The 23460-nt window shown below is 38.5% G+C and overlaps 1 pseudogene across 1 annotated transcript in view; it reads left to right on the plus strand.

Annotated features, from left to right (window-relative positions):
* The first annotated feature begins 361 nt into the window (after nt 1-361).
* The window catches only part of LOC308655491 (rho GTPase-activating protein 29-like), a 631986-nt pseudogene continuing 608887 nt past the window's right edge, over nt 362-23460 (plus strand). The window contains exons 1-10 of the transcript in view: nt 362-719; nt 14683-14779; nt 15092-15149; nt 17858-17906; nt 18188-18323; nt 19789-19853; nt 20263-20372; nt 20474-20554; nt 20740-20917; nt 21262-21395. The product of the transcript in view is annotated as a rho GTPase-activating protein 29-like (transcript). The remainder of the gene's footprint in view (nt 720-14682; nt 14780-15091; nt 15150-17857; nt 17907-18187; nt 18324-19788; nt 19854-20262; nt 20373-20473; nt 20555-20739; nt 20918-21261; nt 21396-23460) is intronic.

A 23460-nucleotide genomic window follows, 5' to 3' on the forward strand; every position in this document is an offset into this window, starting at 1 on the left:
TCTGGACACAACTCACCTGAGACTACAGGCAGGGATTTGGGATCCTTCCTCATGCGTCTCTCCACGCATTTCAACACACACACACACACACACACACACACACACGTCTGGCTTGTGTCTAAAAATGTCTCCATAAAACACAGCTCCCGTTCTTATCTGGCTGAACGTCCTTGTGGTTACTGCCTGGAAGTATTTAGGACACTCTGATTTTTCTTGATTACTTGCCTTGATTGCTGTTCAGTCCGAGAAGCAACTGGCTGCAAGAAATTAGTCCTGGGGTCTTTCCAATCCTGAAATGGGGGAAAAAGAAACCCTCCTCCTTGCTCCCTTAAAATAGTATTTCCAAATTGTGGGATTTATGATGTTCCTGACACTTTCTGATCCCTCCCGAAGGCACCTGGGGGCCCTCCATGCGGGGCCTCTTTCGTCTGGTTATGGATTTGACATGTTGAGAGAAGGACAGTCCTTTAATGGAGGACCGGACCTGGTGTGGCAGATCCATCTCAAAGCACAGAGGAAGCTGCAGGGCCCGGCCGGACACCCTGGCCTCCAGGTTCACGGCGGCTGCACACCCCGAGCTGCCGACTGGGCTCATTCTTCTATGCCAGGCCCTGCACGAGGGGTGGGCGCTGCGCAGATGTCAGCCGCTGGCTGGGTGATGGTGTGTTTCCGATGTGCTGAGGCCAGCAAGGCCTTCCCTTCAGTTAATTATGGAGCAGGTTTGAAGATTCCTTCTGCATTTTCCTCCCCAGGAAGCAGCCTTCTCTGGCCATGGCTGAGGGCCGACTTGCTCAGACTCCTGCCTCAGTGTTCAGTGGAGACACGGGGAGACCAAAGACCCTCCTTCTCATCTGCCCCTGCCCCTGACTCCTTGAGTGACCTTGATCAAGCAAGGTCACTTAACCCTCCTATCTGGTTTCCCAGAGGTCAAAGCTCCGTCCTGGTGGGTGGTAGGAGTCAGATACACGTGGCCATTGACAGAAGCTCAAGTTGTGTACAAAACAAATCGAAGTGCTGTGATTTTTCTCCTTGGGAGAACGAACGTGGGTGAAATCAAAGATCCAGGAGAATATCAGCATTGGAAGGTCCCTTGGAAATTGGATGGTTCACGTTATAGACGGGCACACTGAGACTCAGAGAGCCCGGATGAGGTTTGGAAATCCAGGACAAAGCTAGGTTTGGACACCAGCTTCGTGATGCTGAGTCGGGGTTCCATAACGGGCTAAACACGGTGTCCTCACCCCAATTCCCTAGCTACGATTTTGGCTGCCATCAGCCTTCTTGTCTACTTTGTCCCAAGCACCTCATTTCCTGGGTGTAACTCCAACATGGCTCGGTGCTGACCGAAAAAATAAATCAACATTCAAAAAGCCAAGAGAGGCTCCGAGAGGTTAAACCTGCTGTGAGAACAGCAGTGAGTGCTTTAGTGAAGGGGGAGATGATCCGATGCACAGGTCTTCCGAAGCAAGTCAGAAGTAGGAATGAAAAGTGGGAGAGAACTTTGTTTCAAAAACTAGCAAACTGACTTCTCTGAATAATGAGTTTTTAGAAAGAGAAAACAGAAAAGAGGATATCATCCATTCGATATCTCAAGAACAATCTCCCGCGTGTCCAGATGCGAAAGGCCAGCTCCTGACCAAGGCTCGCAGGAGCAGGTAGGCACGGAATTTCAGGAAGCCAGGACCGAAGAAAATTTTAAAAGTCTCACAGAGGAAAAGCAGAGTCAGAGCCAGAGTGCCTTCAGACGTCTCCAGGACAACTCTAACAGTTGGGAGACCGTGGAGTCCTGTCTTCAGAATGGGCAGGAAAGCGGGTTCCAACCTAGGAGTCTGCAGCCAGTGTCTCAAGTCTGATAAAAATGTAAGCGCCTTCTTCAGAGAGTTAGTAAAGGGCTTTCAACTAAACTGAGGGTAGAAACCAAGAGTAGTACACATGGAAAATGGGGCGTCCACCGTAGAGGACAGACCCAGGGAATCGCCCAGAAAGACAGTTCATTCCCCTGACTGAGGGAACAGAGAAGCAGGTTTAATCTCCAGGGTCTTCCAACTCCTGGAAGGTAAAACGGACAGCTTCCGGATCAAGGTGGATGTCATCAGACAGGAGTTACATAGCGAGCCACAAATTGGAGGGGAAAAAAAAATGAGTGACAAGGACCGAGAAAACTGAGCAAATATTTTAAAAAGGCGAATATTAACTTTGGGGAAAACAAAAAGTTGTGCAGTAAATAAAAGAAATCATAGGACGTTTACATGATTCAACTGTAGAAGTCAATTGGACTGATAACGACCCAGAATAAAGAATGAATACTGAATGATCAAAAATCAATGGGGGGGGGGCTGGGGTTGTGGCTCAACGGTAGAACCTATGTGAGGCACTGCATTCAATCCTCAGCACCACATAAAAATAAATCAACGAAATAAAGATATTTGTCCATCTACAACTTAAAAAAAATTTAAAAATCAACGGGAGCTGGGCACAGTGGCACAGGCCTATATTCCCAGCAGCTCGGGAGGCTGAGACAGGAGGATCCTGAGTTCAAAGCCAAACTCAGCAACGGCAAGGCGCTAAGCAACTCAGTGAGGCCCTGTCTCCAAATAAAATACAAAACAGGGCTGGGATGGGACTCCGTGGTCGAGTGCCCCTGAGTTCAATCCCTGGTACCCTCCCTCCAAAAAAATCAATGGGAGATTCAGAGACAGGAAAGGTGTGTTGTGGGGAAGGGGAGCTATGGAGGCAGGGAAGGGATGGCAAGAAGGTACTTGTCATTTGCATCGAGGGGAAGATGATACTGATGCCTAAAAGTGCAACATCAGTATGTACAGTATGAAAAATTACGCATCTGAGCATACTGAAAGAACCGGCTGAAAGAGTCAACTCTGTGGCCTCTAGCAGAAGGCAAAGGGGCAGAAATGAGAAGAGGCCACTTACTGCTGTTTTCATAACAAGCTCTGTAGAATCTTTGACCCATTAACTAAATGCAAGCATGAGTTTATGCATATGGAGATATATGCGTGCACGCAGAGGAATGTGGAGGAGCATGACATGTGCAGGGGAGTGAGTATGTAGACAGGAACCCAGTCTCCACGCATAAAGGATTTAGGGAAGTTTTGAACTTCCCCAGGCCACACGTGACTGGGTGGCCACAGGAGAAACCGAGTTGATTGGAAAATGGAAGCCGCTGGTAAACCTGACACGTGAGGGCATGGCTCGGCATATCGTCTAGGGGAGTCTCTTAGTCCTAGATCTCTTGCCAACAAAGCCTTGGCGTCCAAGAACCTGCAAGGTGTATACAAGGTGTTTAAGGCATCAGTATCCTTAGATGCTTTGCAGGTAACTCAGGGCAAGAGGTGGTTGGGGACCCTGTTCTAAGCATCTGTGGTTGCTGGACATGAGTCCAGGCTCCTGGAGTGCTACATTTTCCATCTTGTATTTCTGCTTTCCTTATTGATTGGTGACAGACAGATGTGACTGGTGGGAACGTCGTGAGGTTAAGGGGATGATTTTACAAACTGGGTCCACTGTACGGACCCGCACATGCTTTTTTTAAAAATTAATTTACTTGCAGCCCTGCCTGGCTCAAGTCAATAGGATATGCTACATTCCTCAGCAAACAACCTGTTACCTTCAGGAGGAAAACAGACCTAAGGATCCCTCCCTTCCAATAAGAAGAACATAAGTTACCTTGGGGGGGTGGATTTTGTGCCCTTTACACAAACCAGATTCCAGGACTCAAGGAGACAGGATAACCAAAAGCAAAATCCTCTAACCATAAAATCTGTAAGAACAAGTTCCAATTAGAACTGGTCAAATGCAGGATCTAGAGTGGCCTTGGATCTTTCAAGTATCATGATGAAACTTGGAGCATGCATGTCGGGTGGATTCTTTGTCTCTCAAATTGGGAGAACCAATCCATGGACAGGGTGAGAGCAAAGTAACAAGATTTATAAAAGTCATAGAAAGAAAGAAAGCAGATCTCCAAGAGACCGAGGGGTCCCAAGAGAGGGATGTCGATGTGTACCTGTTGTTTGAGGGTTTTTAGGGGCTTGATTGGTCCCCATAGGTGATGGGTGGGATATAGGATTTAGAAAATGGCCAATCAACTATTTTGCCCTCTTCAGAGAATCTGGAGAAAAGGTGATTTTTTTAAGGCTTAATCAGCACGAGAGTGGGAATGAGGGTCTGTTGGCACAAAAAAATTACCATTTGGGCAGGTCATGTCTGGGGACTATTAGGGAGTTGTCTTTATGGCTAGAAATAGCTGGGGTCAGAAGCTTGATATCCCAATCTTCTCTTCCTCTTTTTCTTCTCTGAGACCCTTTTTCTGGCTGCCCGTGGGTGTGAGCAGTTATGTTAGTCAAGTCTCTTCTTCGTTGGGTAAGATCATGATAATGGGGGAATTGAAAATCTGATGCAATCCTGCTGTCAGTCAAAAATCAAGAAGTAGCCCTAGGCAGGACTCTCTGGAAACGTCCCCCAATAAAACAGAAGGGCAGGAGGGGTGTACCATCCGTCTCCTCTCTGAGAGGATCCTCTCTCTACCATCCTCCTTTGAGAAAACAAAACTTAACACAGCCTTTCTTCTATTTTTGACCAATTCTTCTGACTGAAACTAACATTCACTCACATTATTTCTGATGACTCCACGTTCTATTTTCTGTGTGCGTGATCCACACGCCTTGGGAAGCAATGGTTACCAGGGAGACCTGTAACTTAAATTGATCTGCAAGACAACTTGGAGGGTTGGCCTTAAAACACAAACTTAGGAAGTGATTCAAAAGCCTCAATTTAAGAAAACGTGCTCCAAGGAGTTTCACTAAGAGAAAAATATGTTCTCCATGCCCCAGATGAAAGCCAGGAAGCCATACCTTGGCGCCTCCTAGGCCTTGACTATGGCTTCGCTCTCTCTGGGCCGCCATCTTGTCTGAACTGTGGGGCCCGCAGCCTTCAGAAACCTCATTATCACTTCATATCCAGCACCGTGGCAATAAAATTAATGGGTTGAGCATTTTCTGCTTAATAAAGTGCTGTAGATATAAATGTCTCAGCCCTTCGTCTTTCCACAAGGGTTTAGGAAAAAAATACCCTCAACAACATTCCCAGTGTAACATCCCATTGTGGCGTTGTGGTTAACATTATCATTGAAATTGCATCTCACCGGTTACTAGATTAAGGAAGAGGGGCTGTTTGAATAGGTTGCATTTGGCTTTTTTCATTCTTGAGAGTGTTGAGAGTCTCAAATCAATTCCAACTGACTTTCTAAAATATGTTGGGAGGAAAAATACATCGTGATAAATAGCAATTGCATTGGAAATACCAAGGAGGAAAAAGAAACATTCAGTTGCTTGAGCAGGAAACCATTCAGTTTGTGGCAGATACCTGCAGCTTGTTTTCCTTTCTTTTTCTCCCACTGGAAGGAATTTTAACCATTTCACTACTCATTAACATTCCAAAGTGGGGGAAGGGGGACCCACATTTCAAAGGCTGCTGTTTTCAATAGGGCAGAAGGTCTGTCCAGACAGCCTCCTCTCAGACCTCCCTCCACCAGGAACCTGTTATGGGGGATGATAGTTTCTGTGGGGAAGTTACTTAGTGTCTCTCTGACCATTTCCTCAACTGTAAAATGCATATAATAATGAGACTTACTTCAGGGTGTTAATTTTTCAAATTTTTATGATCATAATTCATAATAAGGCTTGCATTTTGCATCCAAACTCAGTACCCACATGCACACGAGTATGGCGTATGTGCCTCTCTGGGTGTCTTGCTGTGCACGTATCTGAAATTAAAATTTCACAAAAGAGGAGTTATCTACATTCAATGGGACACATCCACAGATTTTAATTCTATTTTTTTTTCAGGTCTATAAAGAATGGATTTTGGAATCCACTACATTGATTCTATTGGATGAAAGCAGGGAGTTTAAGAAACATTGATTTAGAGCAGGGGCTGTCCATGATAGCCATCAGCCGCATTTGTAAATAAAGTTTTATTGGAACACAGCCATGGCCATTCATTTACATTGTATTCTATGACTGCTTTCTTGATTTAATAGCAAAGTTGGGTGGTTTTATAACAGGGCTTCAGAGGCTGCTTTTGCTAAAGGCACAGCTCTGCCCTTGGCCTGCAGATGCCTGATGGGTAACTAAAAGCAGGATAAGAGACTGGCATCTCTGCCTTCATTTTGGCTCTGTCTCCTTTGCGACCTTCAACTTTGGGTCAGATTCCTGCTCAACTCAGAATGTAGACAGGTTCATCACTTAAGGAGTGTGGATTAGTCCTCTCGTGTCCCCCCTCAAGACTCAAGATGCCAAGAGAAGAATAACTGGGGTATCTTCAATAGTCCAATGAGACTTGCAGGTGGATCACCCCATAGTGGGATGGTGTCCTAAGAGAGAGCAATTACCCCCAGGACTGGGACTGAGGCTTCCCGCTAAGCAAGAGCAGTCAACACCTGCGGGAGCTGAGTGGCCTCCTCTAGCAATGACAGCTTCCTCCGTAGGACCCCACAGACCCACATCTGAGACAATGACCCACCAGTCCACAGTTTGGCCAAGACTGCTTAACGGTGCACCCTTCTCCCCCCACCCTCTGTGCACCCCACCCATGTTTTTGCTCTTTCTCCTACATAATCATGGAGCCCCGTCTCTACCTCCTGAAGACAGGAGATCAAACTCCTTTCTTGCTTCTCCACCACTCCTGGCTCTTACTGGACTCTTGAGGGAGCAGGTGGCAGAAGCCAGTTCGATGGGAGCCCCAGCACCTGGCCTCTTCTGCCCTAGGACCCCAGTGATACTTTCCACAGAGACGCCATCATCCCTAAAGGTGAAATTCACCAGATAGTAAGAAAAAGTTTGCCAACCCCTGGCTTAAAGAATTAAATGTGATCCACCTGAAAGGCTTTCACCCAACGTCTGGGGGACCAGAAATGTCTTTGTCACAGCAGGGGGTGTCACTATTGTGACTCATACAACCAAGAAGTCAGGGAGGAGCTTTCTCATCAAATAAATATGATAAACAGATCTAGCTCCAAAAGCAAGAGGTGGTGGAGGATTTAAATAACAGAGACATTCAATCGTTTTCCCCCCTCAGGCCTGAGATACATATATCAGCCCAGACAGCTCCCCAAATTGGCATCATCAGCCTCTTCGCTGGCAGGGAAACCAGCCTGACAGTGAGGTGAGACCACATTTAAGCTTTTAAATCAGATCCCTCTACTGAAGTGGGCCTGCTCTTCTTCCTGTAGTCTTTAGAGACTAAATATCTGATAAGCAAAGTAAATGAGATGCAGTGACATTCTGCTAATTGAGTCCTCTCCTCTGCTTGGCTGGGCTGGGCTATTAATTGCCAGCAAATCTTATCAATATGGCGGCTGACGGGCAGACAGCGGCTCCTGGAGAGAAGGGGAAGGGCCCAGCTCATCTTGGTCCGAGTGGAGATCCAATCTTCTGGGCCCACCTGAAACGATCCAAGGCAAGATGGATTGGGAGGGAGATAAAACCATCATTCAAAAATTCACAAGAGGGGAAGCAGAGGAAGGTGAAAACCCTCCAGATACATGTTAAGGGGAAAAAAGAAAGGGCCAAGATGACGGATGATGCATTATTAAAGCTGCATTTCCCCCTCTTTCCATCTCCATCCGATTTCATTTCAGGGAAACACAAGGGCTTAACGAGAGATTATTATTATTATTATTATTATTATTATTATTACTATTATTGTTATTATTTGGTACCAGGGATTGAACTCAGGGGCACTCCACCACTGAGCCACATCCCCAGCCCTATTTTGTATTTTATTTAGACACAGGGTCTCACTGAGTTGCTTAGTGCCTTGCTTTTTGCTGAGGCTGGCTTTGAACTCACAATCCTCCTGTCTCAGTCTCCCGAGCTGCTGGGATTACAGGCCTGCACCACTGTGCCCGACCCCTGTAATAACAAATTCTAACACAGTGATTAGGACCTGGCAAGGCAAGGTTCCAAGCAGTGTTTTAGGGAGGAGCGTGCTGAGAAGCAGACTCAGGACCTCATTCATGCTGGGCAAGTGCTCTACCGCTCAGCCATGCCTCCAGCCCCAGTTCACAAGCACTTTATACTCATGGGCTCCCTGTGGAGAGTTTGTGCTTTTCTTATAACATTCTGTTGCCTCTCCATCTCTACCTTGAAAAATAATACACATTTTAACCAACATAAGTACTTTCTGTGTGTTAGGCAGAGTTCAAAAAGGTGGGTTTTCCCGCAAATGCTCACCACTCTATGAAAACTACCAATCTCCCCATTCTACAGATAAAAACGAAGAGGCACAGAGAGGATGATTAATTGGTGCAAACTGATACAGATTGGATGTGAGGTGTCCCCTAAAAGCTCACAGGTGAGACAATGCAAGAAGGTTCAGAGGGGAAATGATTGGATTATAAGCGTTTTAACCCAATCCATGATTTAATCCCCTGACAGGGATTAACTGGGTGGTAACTGAAGTAGCAGGGGTGGCTGTGGGGTAGATATTCTGTATCGGGAGTGTGGAGACTCTCTGCTTTCTGATCATTGTGTGGGCTGCTTCCCTCTGTCATACTCATGTTCTGCCTCACCTAGAGCCCCAAGGAATGCAGCCAGACTTCTATTGACTAAGATCTCTGAAACCATGAGCCCTCAAATAAACTTTTCCACTCTTCAAAATTGTTCTGGTCACAGCAGAAAAAAAAAAAATCTAAGATACAAACCAACCAACAAGTAGCTCAAACCCAGGTATAGGATGGCGGAGACCCAGCGCTCAAGTCCAGCTCAGCTCTACCTCTGACCAAAGTGCCACAGAGATATGCAAACACAGTCATGTATTGCTAAATGGCTTAGGATGCTGTCACACTGAGAGTCACCTGAGAGTCACCTAAGAAGCCATCAATGGGAGACTGTGGACAGTCGTACTACTAAATGCTTGGTGGCTGTCATAAAGAACAGGGGAGATCTCTGTGTTCCTATGTGGAGTGGTCTTCAAAGATAAAATGGTAAGAGAAAAGGTCAGTTCTATGTATCTTGTCATCTGTTGGCTTTTTGCTTTAAAGTCTATTTTTTTTCTAGAGCAGATGTAGGTGGACAGAGAAATTGAGAGGAAGGTAGAGCGATATCTCACCCAGGCCCCAACACACACATGCGCATCTTCCCCTGATACCCACATCCCCTTTAGAGTGACTCACCTGTGACAACCACTGAACCCACCGTGGCCCATCAGCACCACCCACGTCCATGCCTACATCCATGTTTGCTCTTGGAGGTTGTCTGGGTTAGGGCAACTGTGCGACGACATGCAGAACCACTGTAGTATCTGGAAGCACCGCCTGAGTGCCCTTAAATTCCCCTGAGCTTCACCTCTTCATCCCTCCCCTAAGCCCTGAGCGCTGCTGAGCATCTCGCCCTGTCTGTAACATTTCCTTACACTGGAGTCTCCATACACTGGAGTCGCCCAGGACACCAACTCTGCTCATCTGCTTCTCTCATTTAATCATAGGCATTTAAGTTTCCTTTTCATGGATTATTAACTCATTTCTTTTTAGAGTCAAATAGTATTTGATTATCCAGATCCACCATCGTTTATCGATCCATGTGCCTCTAAAGGGCATCTTGGTTGCTTCTCAGTTCTGGCAATTATGAATAAAGGTGCTATAGACATCTGTCTATGGGTCCTCGTGTGGCCCGTTTTTCTTTTAAACAGTGTGTTTTGTGCCCATACACATCTGTGTTTAAATCTCAAAATTTAAAAAAAAGTTACAACAACTATTAACTGTAGTTACCTCTGAAGAAGAATCTGGAATCTAGTGCAGAGAGAAGGTGAAAAATAACCTTTACTTTTTATTCTTTAGAACTGTGTTACCCTAATGTTTTTACATTGAATGTGCCTTCATAAAGTTGCTTGAATAACAAAAGAGCTAACTAGAGAGGGACCTGCCATGTAAAGCCCAGCAGGGGAGCTTAAAATCCAAAACCAATGCTCAGGAACTCTCTGATTCACTGATCTGAGCTAAGGCTCGCAGCTTTCTTCCTCTTAAAAATGAAAATTTAACTTGTTAGTGAACACTGTAAAACTTCTAACTTAAACCAAATAACTGATGTTTAAAATTTGAACTTTATGAATGAGTTCATGATATATTGAGGTAGTTTGTTAGTGTACAGGTGTCTTTGTTATGTGAGGAAGAGTGGTGTTAGAAAACGTTCAATTGTAGCGATTCCAGTTTGTAAAAGGAACCAAGTGGAGAACAAGAACAAGACTTATTTTATGATTTGAAATGAAACTAAAATTGTAAAATAAGTTTAACCGATATATGTATATGAGTGTGAGCTCTCACATAGCATATATGTGCTAAAACAGTCAAGAATTGGGACTCTCCACTGAAATGGCTTATCACTCAAAATCGTTAAAATGATTCTGGGCTGCAACATATAAGAATTGAGAGTGAAGAGGGAGTATTTAGATCAATTAGGAGACTATTAGAAGTAATGGGCAAGATAAGAATTGAAGGTCTGAACTAAGGCAGAAACTGGGATGTGGTAGTGGTAGGTTGTTGATTGTCATCTAGAGGGGAAAGATGTGAACTGACAAAACCAGTTGAACATATTAGGGATTATGGAGAAGTCTGGAGATGGAAAGTGTGGACTTGGGAATTGATGTATAGGTGGTAGATAATTTTAAGTGGGAAAAATGGGTAATTTCTCGTGTGGCTTTTAAAAATGTGCTTAGTAACCAGATTTGTTTTTAAATAGATTGTTTACAAGTGCTATTTAACTCTACTTAGGGAAATTTGTGTCTAGAGAGTAAACTTCCATGCTTGGAAATAGTGGCCTAGTTCAATAATTGTCAGTGGCTACTGTGTGCAGTCAGGACGTTATGGGGAAGGAGTGCCTGTGGTTGGTGTCCACAATCCAGAAACAGATGAAGAGAATGGTCTCTCAGTTGCCTTGGAGATCCTTTTATCTTTGAGGTAAAGTAATCTTTTGAATATGATTTCCCACGGTGACTGTCTTTACACTTGGGATTGTTACTGTTTTACTTTTGCATTGGGTGAAACTTAAAAGAGGAGGATTACTTGTGAAATTTATTCTTTCAGCAAGAATTTGTGAGACTAGAAAACTTTAAAAACTGTTCTCTTTGGAGGTAGGTTTACATGTTTTTAAATAAAACCTTCTTCCCTGTCCCTGCTCCTAATGTTGAAGCCCCCTAAAAATATATTGATATTATAAATGCAAAATATTCAGTGGTCTGCAAAATGGAGATCAGAGCTTATTTAATTCTTTGATTTAATGACAATTTAGTTTTCAAAACCTGAAAAGGCAAGATATAGGTGGAAGCCATTTTTAAATGTCTGTTCTGTGCCAAGCAATCTAAGTGCTTTGCATACTTCAATCTTTGCAAAAACCTGTGAATGTACATTTTTGTTATGCTTATTTCAGAGAGAACTGTTAAGAAAAAACTCTTATATGGTAGGATAAAAAAGCTGTAGAAGTATGAAGATCATTCAGTCTTAACCCCCTGATTATATTTTAAATAAACAACAGTGACCTAAACAGTTGACTTGTTTAGAGTTCTTACCCACCAAATGCATTTTTCAAATTTGTCAGACTGCCCAAACAAAAACAAACAACCCACCCCACAATACAGAATACCTTCAGAATCTGTTGTGTATATAATGTTTGTGTTCCTCAGTTCTGAATGCATGAAGTGCATCCATTTCCTAAGCATAAGACATGAGAAATTGAAATCTTTAATTCCTCTTACTTGTTATTGTAAATATAAAATTTAACTTGTCATAACTTTAAAAGAAAAATTCTTAGTTTTCCTCCATTCATTATAGTAATGATTTGTATTTCCTTCATCTCCTTCTGTTTCCAAGCAGGAAGTTCAGTCTGACAAAATATTTGCAATGTGGTAAGAGAGATACAGGCTATTTTTGAAGCAGAAAAAGACATTTTCAGAACTCAGGAATTTATGCTGCATTTAGTAGTTATATTTTCATTTATTTAGGAAAATTTTAATATATAATAGAAAAAGACCCTTTATTTAGGTTTTTCATGATCTGTATTTTGCCATACATTTATAAATTGGCAAGCAGAAAAATAAACCTTAATTGTACCCCTAAGATTATAGAAGTTTCATGTTTTCTTTCTATTCTTCAAACTTGATTCTTTCAATATGCAGTTCATACACACAATTAAATGCAAATTGTGTAAGAGGGTATTCACCAATGAAATTTTTTACCTAAACCTCTTTGCCTACCCATATCTTTCCCTAGATAAATAATAACTACTTCTGCTTTCTTGTGCATCTTTCCAGAGATATGCTATACATATACAAGCAAATACATGCATGTATTGTTAAATTCTGACAAATGCACATTCCTGTGAAAACGTCATTATGGTCATGATAATGCTTACTCCCATTATAATCCTCTACCTCCTCTTTCACAAATTTTGGTCTTTTATTTTCATTCTCATTTGGTTCAAAATACTTTCTAATTTCTCTTCTTTTTTGACACATGGGTTATTTAGAAGTTTGAGATTTAATTTTCAAGTATTTGGGAATTTCACAGAGCACTTCTATTATTTATTCTTGTTTTAATTCCAGGTAGTTGCAGAACGTGTTTTGTCTGATATGAATACTTTCAAACTCAGTGTGAGACATGTTTTATGGTCTATAATAAGGCCTGTGTTGGTAAATATTCATTTGAAAAGAACTTGTGTTTGCTGTCAGTGGTTGGAGTGCTCTATAGTTGTCCATCTTGCCAAGGTGGTCGACAGTATCATTCAGCTCTTCCTACTCTCACTCATTTTCCATCTGTGTGTTCTGTCAGTTGCAGGGAGGGCTATTGAAATCTCTAGCTATCTTTGCTTCATGCATTTTGAAGCTCTGTTTATTGGATGCATAAATGTATAGAATTGTTAGGTCCTCTTGATGACCTGACTCCTTCATAATTATAAAACAAGGTTGTATCCATCTGTGACTCCCCGCCTCACTGCCCCCTGTAATTTCCTTTGCTTGTGAATCCATACTATGTAATATTAGACAGTAAAGTCAGGCAGTTGTAAGTTACCATGGTGTTTCTTGTCTGTCAGGGATTACTGTCTTTTATTGTCCAATTATATAGGGTCTTGAAAAATGTTGCTTCTTAAATTTTATATAGTTTTTTTCAGTTATTTCCGGCATAATTATAACCTGTTTCTTGTTCAGAACAGAAGTCTTAAGAGTGTTTTAAAAATGATTTGCAATGATTCTTAGTTTTTCTTTTTGTTGGTATTAGGGATATTTAGAAGAATGTGATGAACTGTGTGGACACCCCACCCCCGCCCCAATCTGCGAAGACTTATACATGTAAAATCTGATTGTAATCTCATGGAGTTTATAGGCTAAAGGTTTAATTCATCCAAATCTAGTGGTACTTGCTTTTCAACTCTTTTTGCATATTAGAATCACTTGGGAGAGCTTTTGGAAAAATATCTGTGCCTTAACTCCAGACCTTTTTTATTTGTTTGTTTTTAATTGTACCAGGGATTGAACCCAGAGGTACTTAACCACTGAGCCAGATCCCCAGCCCTTTTTCATATTTTAGTTAGAGACAGGGTCTCACTAAGTTGTTTATGACTTCACTCAGTTTTTGAGTCTGGCTTTGAACTCAGGATCCTCCCATCTTAGCCTTTGAAGGCACTGGGAGTATAGACATGCCCCCCTGAGCCCCACTACTACAGACTTCTCAAATCTGAATCTTTGGGGATGGGGCTGACTTTGTTTTTAAGACTCCTCATTCAATATTTAAAATGATTGGTAAAGCAGAGGATGGCTTCTTCTCCACATGGTTTCTCTACCTGCACCTTATTGGTAGTATACTAGAGAGGGTGGGTAATAAGGAATCATCTGCTCCTTATTACCAGCCTGAGTAGCATGGTTTATTTACTTCAAGGAAAAAAGCCAATTCCATCTTCAGATTTTGTCTTAGTAAATTGTGTTTGGGCTTTTATCAAGAGTGCGTACAGAAGTTAAAAGAAACCCTTTTAGTTGTTTCATGATTTGCATTAAAAAATAAAAAAGTCTCTATTATAAACAAAAGACAGCTATATGTCAATTAACATAGATCTCAGATCCCAAGATCCTATTATGAACAATAATATTATGAATAAATATGAATTTAAATTCTCTATAAAGAACTGGATTTTAAAAAAATGTGATATGTTGTATTATATAGGTTATATATATATATGCATATAAAATTTTAGTTATTGGTGTTTCATAGTAAATATGTGCTTCCTATTGATTTCCATGAGCCACAATGTCTTCAACAGTTTTTTAAAACACCAGAAAACAGTAAGCAAGAGAAAGTAGTGCAGAACATTCTTCATGAAGAGGTCTGGTGTAACAGACTCCAACTCCAAGACAGATTGATTTCACATTAAGTCACTTTTTACATGTGTAAAATTATGTAAATCATGGAGTAGGGAGTTTGGAATGCCAACTACTTTCATGCAAACTGATATTTTATGATTTTCTTAATAAATAACTGAATATCCTATTGGTTTTGTATATTAACCCTTTCAGTTTCTGAATCTTTTAATGAAGTAATGGTAAACTTTTAAAGTACTAAATGATTTTGTATGAATCTAGTTTCGAATATTTTCTCCATCATTTATTGTAACCAACCTTTCCTTATAGCTGTGAATTTTACAGAAGTTAATGAAGACAACAAAAATAATCTATTCCAAAAAGTATTTTCTTCTGTTGAAACTTTGACATTTACCTTTGGGGATATGTAAGTAGAGGACTGACACTTAAATGTACTTGGCTGAAGTGTGTTCAAGTACATTGGGTGTAGAAGCCATAGAAAGTAAAGTATTAACTATTGTAACATACTATCACAACTTTGAAAAAGCCATATTTCATATTGCTATATTGATGTATTGGAGGTGTCTTTATAGCTATTTAGAAGCAACCTTCACTTGCAAGTTCATTTGCAAGTTCTCAGGTTCTTACTTAAGACAGATTGTCCTAGAATACATGATTGTAAAGCCTGTGACAAAGAAGCATAATGGTATGCCTTTTTTTTTTTAACCTCCCTGGATAGCTTTGCAAACTTCCTTATGGGACACGTACACAGACTGCCTGTTTCTCGGGAAAATAAGGTAGGCTAAGTTTATGTGAAAGTGAAACCTTTAATGTTTTTAACTAAGTATTTAATTTATTTCCTAATCTTAATCTCAGAATTACTTTCATAGCAAAGTTTATAAATTGCCACATTATGGCATGAAAACCAGACCAATTCATTTAAAATCTGATAATACGATGAGTTTCTGAAGCAGTAATTTAGTAATACTTTTTAAGTGGACTGAACTGTTAAAAGAGTATGCCTGATATTTTATAACATAAAATGAATCCATATGGTATAGATCTGAAATATTAGAAGGGATTTTTAACCTTTTTTCCCCTACTGACTTTGCCATAGACCTTGAGACTGATGAAACTTGAAAAAAAAAAAAAAAAGAAAAATGGATAAAGTAAGGAGGGTGGTAATCTCACATACCATACAATTTTTTGTTTGTTTGTTTCTTTTGGCTAGGAAATACTTGTTAACCCTGTTTATCTTAATTCTCCCTACCAGCATCCCTAGGTTTGGGGTTATGATTTCTAATTGGAAGAAAAATTTCTTTGGAATAATAAAATGTCTGGAATGTATGGAGAATGTTGCCTTAAAGATTTATAGTAGTAGGAATATTTTAAGTTTACTGATTATTTTTTCACTTAATCATATTTAAACATACTCCCTCAGAGACATGTGTTGATAATTCCTGTTAAGAATGATCAGATCCATTAGTGAGACCATATCTGAAAATTTAAAAAAGGACTGGAGATATGGCTCAGTGGTTAAGCACCCCTGTGTTTAATCCCTGTTACCAAAAAAAAAAAAAAAAAAAGATTGATCAGATCCAAAAAGGATTTCAACAAATGTACCAGGTACTCGTATTATATCAGAATAATATAAAAACTTAAGCTAGTGTAGTGGCACATGCCTGTGATCCCAGCAATTCAGGAGGCTGAGGCAGGAGGAGCACAAGTTCAAAGCCAGCCTCAGTAATTTAGCAAGAATATGTATCAAAATAAAATAAAAAATAAAAAGGGCTGCTGAGTGCAGTGGCACATGCCTGTAATCCCAGTGGCTGGTGAGGCAGGAGGATTGAGTTCAAGCGAGCCTCAGCAACTTAGCAAGGCCCTAAATAACTCAGTGAGACCCTTATATAAATAAAATACAAAAAAGGGCTGGGGTTCAGTGCCCCTGAGTTTAACCCTCAGTACCAAAAAATAAAATTAAATAAAAAACTAAAAAAGCTGGGGATCTGTCTCAGTGGTTGAGTACCCCAGGTTCAATCGCTGGTACTGGCAACCCCCCAAAAAGAAAACCTTAAGATCTTTCTTAAAATGAGACAAAATATGAACATGACTACTTAAGGTATTTGGAACATGTATTATAATATTGCAAAAAAATTAGGACTATTTCTACAATCACTCATTGATAAACGGAGAATAAGGAAGAGTCTTAAAATTGTTAAATATTTTACTGTTTTTTCAGTTTTTTCCTCAATTTTACCTTTTAAAATTGTAACTGATTCTTCAGAAGGTAATAAAACATTTTATATGTGTAGCAGAGCTGTGCCCAATTTAAATTTTAGATATGAATCGTATTTCCTATTCCTGCTTCTTTAGACACATACTATACTGACCTTTAATAGAAAAATACTTTTCCCCTTTTTAAAAAATGTTATTCCTTGTTTTTCCTTTTTAAATTTTTAATTTTCCCTAGAGATTAAGATTAAAAAGCTCATGATATAATCCTAATAATAACATTACTTTTTTTGATGAAGGTTTTTGAAAAATACACTTTAAAAATAATAGCTGCAATTCATTTTAATAGTGCTTACTGTGTTCTCCCTACTGTGCTAATAACATTACATCATCTTAATTCTTAAAACAGCCTTATGAATATAGTGTTCTTATCCTCTTTTTACAGAAGGGCAAACTAACCTTAGGTGAGTTTAAATGTGTAACCCTATGTCATAGAGCGAAAAACAGAGCTGGACTTCAGACCTAGGTCTTTTTGATCCCTTTTGCATTGAATCCCTATATGCCTTGTATTGCCCAAGTAGATCAAATGTGTTTAAGATTTAACAATTTTGATAGATGTTGCTTTCTAGCCCTGCTAATGGTAGCCACTAGTCACATCTTCTTAGTCTATTAGATACTTTTAAAATGTTCAAGTAAGTAGCTACAATGGTATATGGTATAACTATATGGTAGTTAATAGCTACCATATAGGATATTACATTATAAAATATTTGCATCTTTACAGAAAGTTCTGTGCTAAAGTACCTAATAAACTTTCAAGAATATGCTTATCATATAATAAAATGGTAAAAGATGGCTGGATAGATCTATATCTTCTATTTAGATAACAATCTATTTAGATCACTTCTTCTATATCTTCTGTTTAGATAGCAATATATTTAGATGACTTCTTTGACTTCCTAATATTTGGGAGATATGCAAAATTTAAAGTTTTGCATAGATTCATTTATGTTAACTAATGCTGTTAGTAAATAATGAGATTGTTTATTCTTGGATCTTAAGAACTGCTGGGCAAAAATTCCATATAATTCTTAGAAAATATAAATGTTCTGGTATTTAAACAGACTTCTCAGGCTCTTTAAAAGGTTTTAAATACTTGAAATTCTTTAGTGGGAATTATATCAAAGTAATGAATTGGGGTAAAAATTTTCTGAAGAAGAGATTTGTTGTTTTTTGCACTAATCTTAAATTTGTTTTCTTCCATGTTGCAAAGTCTTTTGAAAACATTTCTGTGGACTCAGTCAAGCCATCCAATGAACAAGGTAATACTCAATGTACTTATAATTTTTGTCAAAAAATTTTGCAGTTTCTTTCAACGAGTGTTTTAGATTACTTAATATCTTCTTGATTAATGTAACCTAATGTACCTAGGGTACTCATTTTTAGTGCAAAATGACATATAAAGATAAAAATATATTGTAATTTGAGGCCATTTTATGTTTATGTTGTGTCCTATAGTTATAAATTTGTCTGAATTCTGCTTGCCTTAAAATTATTATAGACCATACTTAACAAATACTTACTCTGATATTTTTATTTTCAGGAAATTTTTCTCCTATAGAATTAGACAATGTGCTATTAAAAGACACTGACTGTATTGAATTGGCTTTCTCATATGCTAAAACATGGTCAAAATATGCAAAAAACAGTGTCATGGATTGAACAAAAGCTTAACTTGGGTGAGTTTTCTTTTGGAGCATCTGATTAACTTTGGAGTGTAAGAACTAAATTGTTTATGATCATTTTCTATAGACTATAAGTATTATGATTACAGATTAGTTGTTTCATTGTAATAAAATCATTATTCATTTTCTCTTCCTGAGAATTTTCTTACACTAGATATACTTGTTCAATATTTACTATGGGTTGACCACTAGATCTAGAAGTCATATTCTAGTGGATGAAAAGAAATATAGTCAGATAATATGGTAAAAGGAGATAAAAGCAATAATAGATGTTTAAGCAGAAGACAGCGAAAGCTTAAAAGAAACATTCCCCTGTCCCCCCATGCTGGGGATTGAGCCCAGCACATCAGGTAGGCTAGGTAAACACACTATACTCTACCACAACTGAGCTACATTCCCAGCTCGAAGAAACCCCTTAATAGCTAATATTAGCCTAGAGTTTTACAGCTGAAAAAATGTTTTCCTAGGCATTATCTCATTTAGTCCTACAAAACTGTGGGAAGTAGGCAAAACAAGAATTCTTAGCCGCATTTACAGATAAGACAAACAAGTGATTTTCCTAAGGTCATATAGCAGATTCAGTCATATAGCATAATTGGAAGAAAATAGAATCTAGCAAAGCCTGTGTTCTTTCCATTATATAATTTGTTTTTAATAGGGAATGTTAATTAGAATCTCTCCAATAGCTTTAAAAAGGGACAGTACAAAGGCCTAGGTTCCATTTCTCAGAGAGCTGAAGTCTAGTCCAGTGTATTTTGAAAAACTTTCCCAGTTGATTCTGATGAACACTTAAAATTAAAAATGAGGGGCCGAGGTTATGGCTCAGTGGTATATGCCTAGTATGTGTGAAACACTGGGTACAATTCCTGGCACCACATAAAAAAATAAAAACAAAAACAAATAAAATAAAGATACTGTGTTCATCAAAACTTTAAAAAAATGTTAAGAATGGCTGCATTTTATCAAGATGCACTCATTAGTATATGTCATCACTTTTTCTCTTCTTATTTTTTGGGGGCACCAGGGATTGAACCCAGAGATACTCAACCACTGAGCCTCATTCCCAGCCCCTTTTTATTTATTTATTTATTATTTAAAAAAATATTTTAGTTGTACATAATAAGTTTATTTCATTTATTTATTTTTCTATGTGGTGCTGAGTATTGAACCCAGTGGCACACTCATGCTAGGCAAGTGCTCTACCACTGAGCCACAACCCCAGCTCCCCTTTTTAATACTTTGAGTCAGGATCTTGCTAAGTTGCTTATGACCTTCCTAAATTGCTGAAGTTGGATTTGAATTTGGAAATCCTCCTGCCTCAGCCTCCCGAGCTGCTGGGATTACAGGCATACACCATCATTCCCAGCTTGTAATCTTTTCAATTGGGGAATTACAAATAGAGTATGGAGTGGAAAAATTAGTTAATTTTGCTTTCTGATACCTTTTTTAATCTTTTCAGAATTGGAATCCACCAGAAATATTGTAAAGTTGTCAGAAGCAACCACAACTAACATTGGACTAGAGGTAAGTGTTCTGTGAATTTCTAGGGTTCTATTTACAAGTGAATAGTCAGATGACTTCCAAATAGTACCTTGTAAATTCAGAAAATTCAGTTACTAGAGGAAAGAACTTAATTGCTAGTCTTTTTAAAGACAAATAAAATACTTTTAAATTTATATGGCTGTGAATTATGAAAAAACTAGGAAATTCACAATTGTATACAAATATTGATTATCATGATGGCTGCTAATTTTCTAATTTATGATTAAAATTAACTTTCTTTAGTATTTTTCTTATAAACGTATTCATGAATAGTCATTTTTTTGGGAGAAAAAATCTCAACTTAAGTTTCTCTGTTTTAAGAATAATGTGTGCATTTGGAATTCTAGTGCCAATTCTATTGTATAATTTACTTCTTAATTTTAAATTCTAGGAGTTTATGCCACTATAGTCTGTGTTTACCAGTGTTGTTCTTAATGACATAAAGAATAGTCTCCTTTTAGAACAAAGAATTGCAGCTCTCCAAGCCAATGAATTTTACAGGTAAAATTAATTTATTTATATAATGCATGATTTTTAAAAAAGTAGCATATCTTTAGATAACAACCTTTTTCTTTGTCTTTTTAAAAAAATATCCTTGACAGCCTCTACTGGGGAGGAAAAATAAAATAGAAAAGCAAAGGAAAGAAATAAAGGAACTTTGGAAACAGGAACAAAATAAAATGGTTAGTATTTTACTGGAGTTTCATGTACCTATTTGTGAGCATCTAAAAATCATCTATATTATATAACCATTAACCTTACTCTAGTTTTCTACAGTACTGCTTAACTATCTTCCTGAATTGCTAAAGAAACTTGTATAGTAGGGTTTCTTTCAAATTCTATGTTTAATATACTCTTTTCTGTATAGCTCAAAACAGAAACTGCTCTCAAAAAGGCAAAATTCTTATGCATGCAACGTCATGAAAAAGCAAAATATTCTGTTTTGTGCAGAGAAGGAGCATCAGTGCTCATGTGGTGGATTAGCAAAAAATCCCAACAAGCAACTAGAAAAAAATCGAAGGTTGGAAGCAGAAGCACTTCAAAAAGTGATATTTTTTTTTTTGTTATTTGAAAGCTCAATTAGCAATAATATGCAAAGGGTTTGAGTTTAAACTTGTAATATGTGTTGGAATTATCTAGGAGGCTTATTCAAGCAGCCTGCTTGGCCCACCTTAAAGTTGAGGATTGAGTAGGTCAAGGGTGAGACCCAAATAACCTATTTCTAACAAGTTCCCCAGTGATGCTGGTGGAGGAGACTGTTTCAAAATTTTCATGAATAAAAGGCTTCTCAGTTATTTAAATTCAACTTTTCTACAATAAGTATATATTTTAAAATACAAATTCTGGTGATCAGTGTTATTTTTTGCTTTTTTCTCTGATATTCCTGAAGGTAAAAGCAGCAAATGAACTCTACAAAGTGTAACAAATGTTGAAAAAAGGCAAAATGATCTAGAAAACACCAAAAGAGAAATTTTAACACAACTCAGGACACTTGTTTTCCAGTGTGATCTTATCCTTAAAGCTGTAAGTGATTTCTTCAGTATTTTTGAAGGCAAGAGGGGAGAAAAAAGTCTTCTTATCTGCAGAAGGGAGAGGGATGCCTGATAAGTTGATTCTTATGATTTGAGAATAGAACATATTTGAAGATTGGCTTTCAATTTTCATTAGTGACATAATTTGATTTATTTTTGATCTGTCTCCCTTCCATGTCCCCTAGATTCATGATTTGCTTGGTTAAAACTGAACTGTGAGAGTTTTAAATTGCCTTTAAATCATTGTCTTTTTGCCTTGGTTGATAAATTTGATTTTAACTTGCAACTTCTGTCAGCTGAGTGACAGAAGAGAGATCTATTCTTCAAAATTTGAATAAACTAAATATTAAAATTGAACCCAGTGACATATTTGAAGACAAAGCATTCAGGCTGCATTTGTTTTCATTACCTCTTTAAAATGTTTTTTTTTTTTTGTAAAATATTTACATATCCAAAACTTTCTTTGTGTACAGTTTATAAGTTTTAACATACATATAAATTTGTGTAATCATCACCATGGTCAAGATTTGAAACAATTTCATCACTTCAAAGATATTATTTTGCTGGGCATTGTATTGTGTAACTGTAATCCCAGTGACTCAGGAGGCTGAGGCAGAAGGATAGCAAGTTCAAGGCCAGCCTGGGAAACTTATCGAGGTCCTAAGCAACTTAATGAGAAGCTGTCTCAAAATAAAAAGGCCGGTGATGTAGCTCAGTGGTAAAGTGCTCCTGGTTTCAATCCCCAGTTTAAAACACACACACACACACACACACACACACACACACACACACACCTGCCATACCAGCAACTCAGAAGGTTGAGCCAGGAGGATCTCCAAGCTCAAGGCTAGCCTGGGCAACTTAATGAGAACCTAACTCAAAATAAATGGGCTTAGAAAGTATATAGCTCAGTGGTAGAATCTCTGCCTAGCATGCTCAAGAAAGATCCTGGTGTGTTCAATCCCCAGTGCCAGAACAAAAGTTATTTCATGCTATACCTTTTTACTCAAACTCTCCACCTTGCCCTAACCTCTGGCAAGTACTGTTGTGTTCTCCATCTCATTACTATCATAAGTCTTCCAGAATGTCATATATATGTAATCATATAGTAGGTAACCTTTGGAAATAGGTTTTTGCATAGCCTAATGCCTTTGAGATTCATCAATGTTATTCATGTATCAGTAGTCCATTTGTATTGCTGAGTGGTAGTCCATTATATGACTATACCACAGTGTTTTTCAATTTACCAGTTGGACATTTATGTTGTTTCTAGTTTGGGGTAATTATGAATAGAGTTACAAGAATATTTATATACAGGTTTTTGATGACTATGTTTTCTTTATTTTAAATAACCTAGGAGTGGGTTTACGGTTGGTATGCTAAATGCATGTTTAATTTAATAAGAGCTGCCAAACTATTTTCCAGAGTGGCTATAATCCAGTGGTACATGAGAATTTCAGTTATTCTGTGTCCTTGACATTTGTCACTTCCTTTTTAAAAAAAAAATTTTTTAAGTGTTCTAATAGATGGGTAGGGTTATCTAATTATGGCTTCAATTTGTTTCCAGAATGACTAATGATATTAATTTTTTTTGTGGTTCTGGGGATTGAACCAGGGCCTTGTGCATGCGAGGCAAGCACTCTCTATATATTATTCCTATCCTGAAATTAAAAATTTTTAAAGGCTTATTTGTAATCTGTATTTTGCCTATCTTTACTTTTTTGTCAAGTTGTTTGTTTTCTTATTGTTGAGCTTGCATGCAGTTTCTCCCATTTACAGCTTCTCTTTATATTTTAGTATTGTCTTTCAAGGAGCAAAATGTTTTCATTTGTATGGAGTCTAGCTTATTATTTTCTTCTTTTATGGGTCATGTTTTTGATGTTATATCTAAGGATAAGGATACTTCCTTCATCTAACCCAAGGTCACAAAGTTTTCTCCTGAAAGTTTTATTATTTATTTATTTGAAATGTGGATTAAACCCAGGGGCTCTTTACAACTGAGCTACATTCCCAGTCTTTTTATTTTGAAACAGGGATCTCACTAAGTTACTGAGGCT

This window comes from Spermophilus citellus, assembly GCF_964194105.1.
Source record: "Spermophilus citellus genome assembly, chromosome: 9".
Classification (NCBI taxonomy): domain Eukaryota; kingdom Metazoa; phylum Chordata; class Mammalia; order Rodentia; family Sciuridae; genus Spermophilus; species Spermophilus citellus.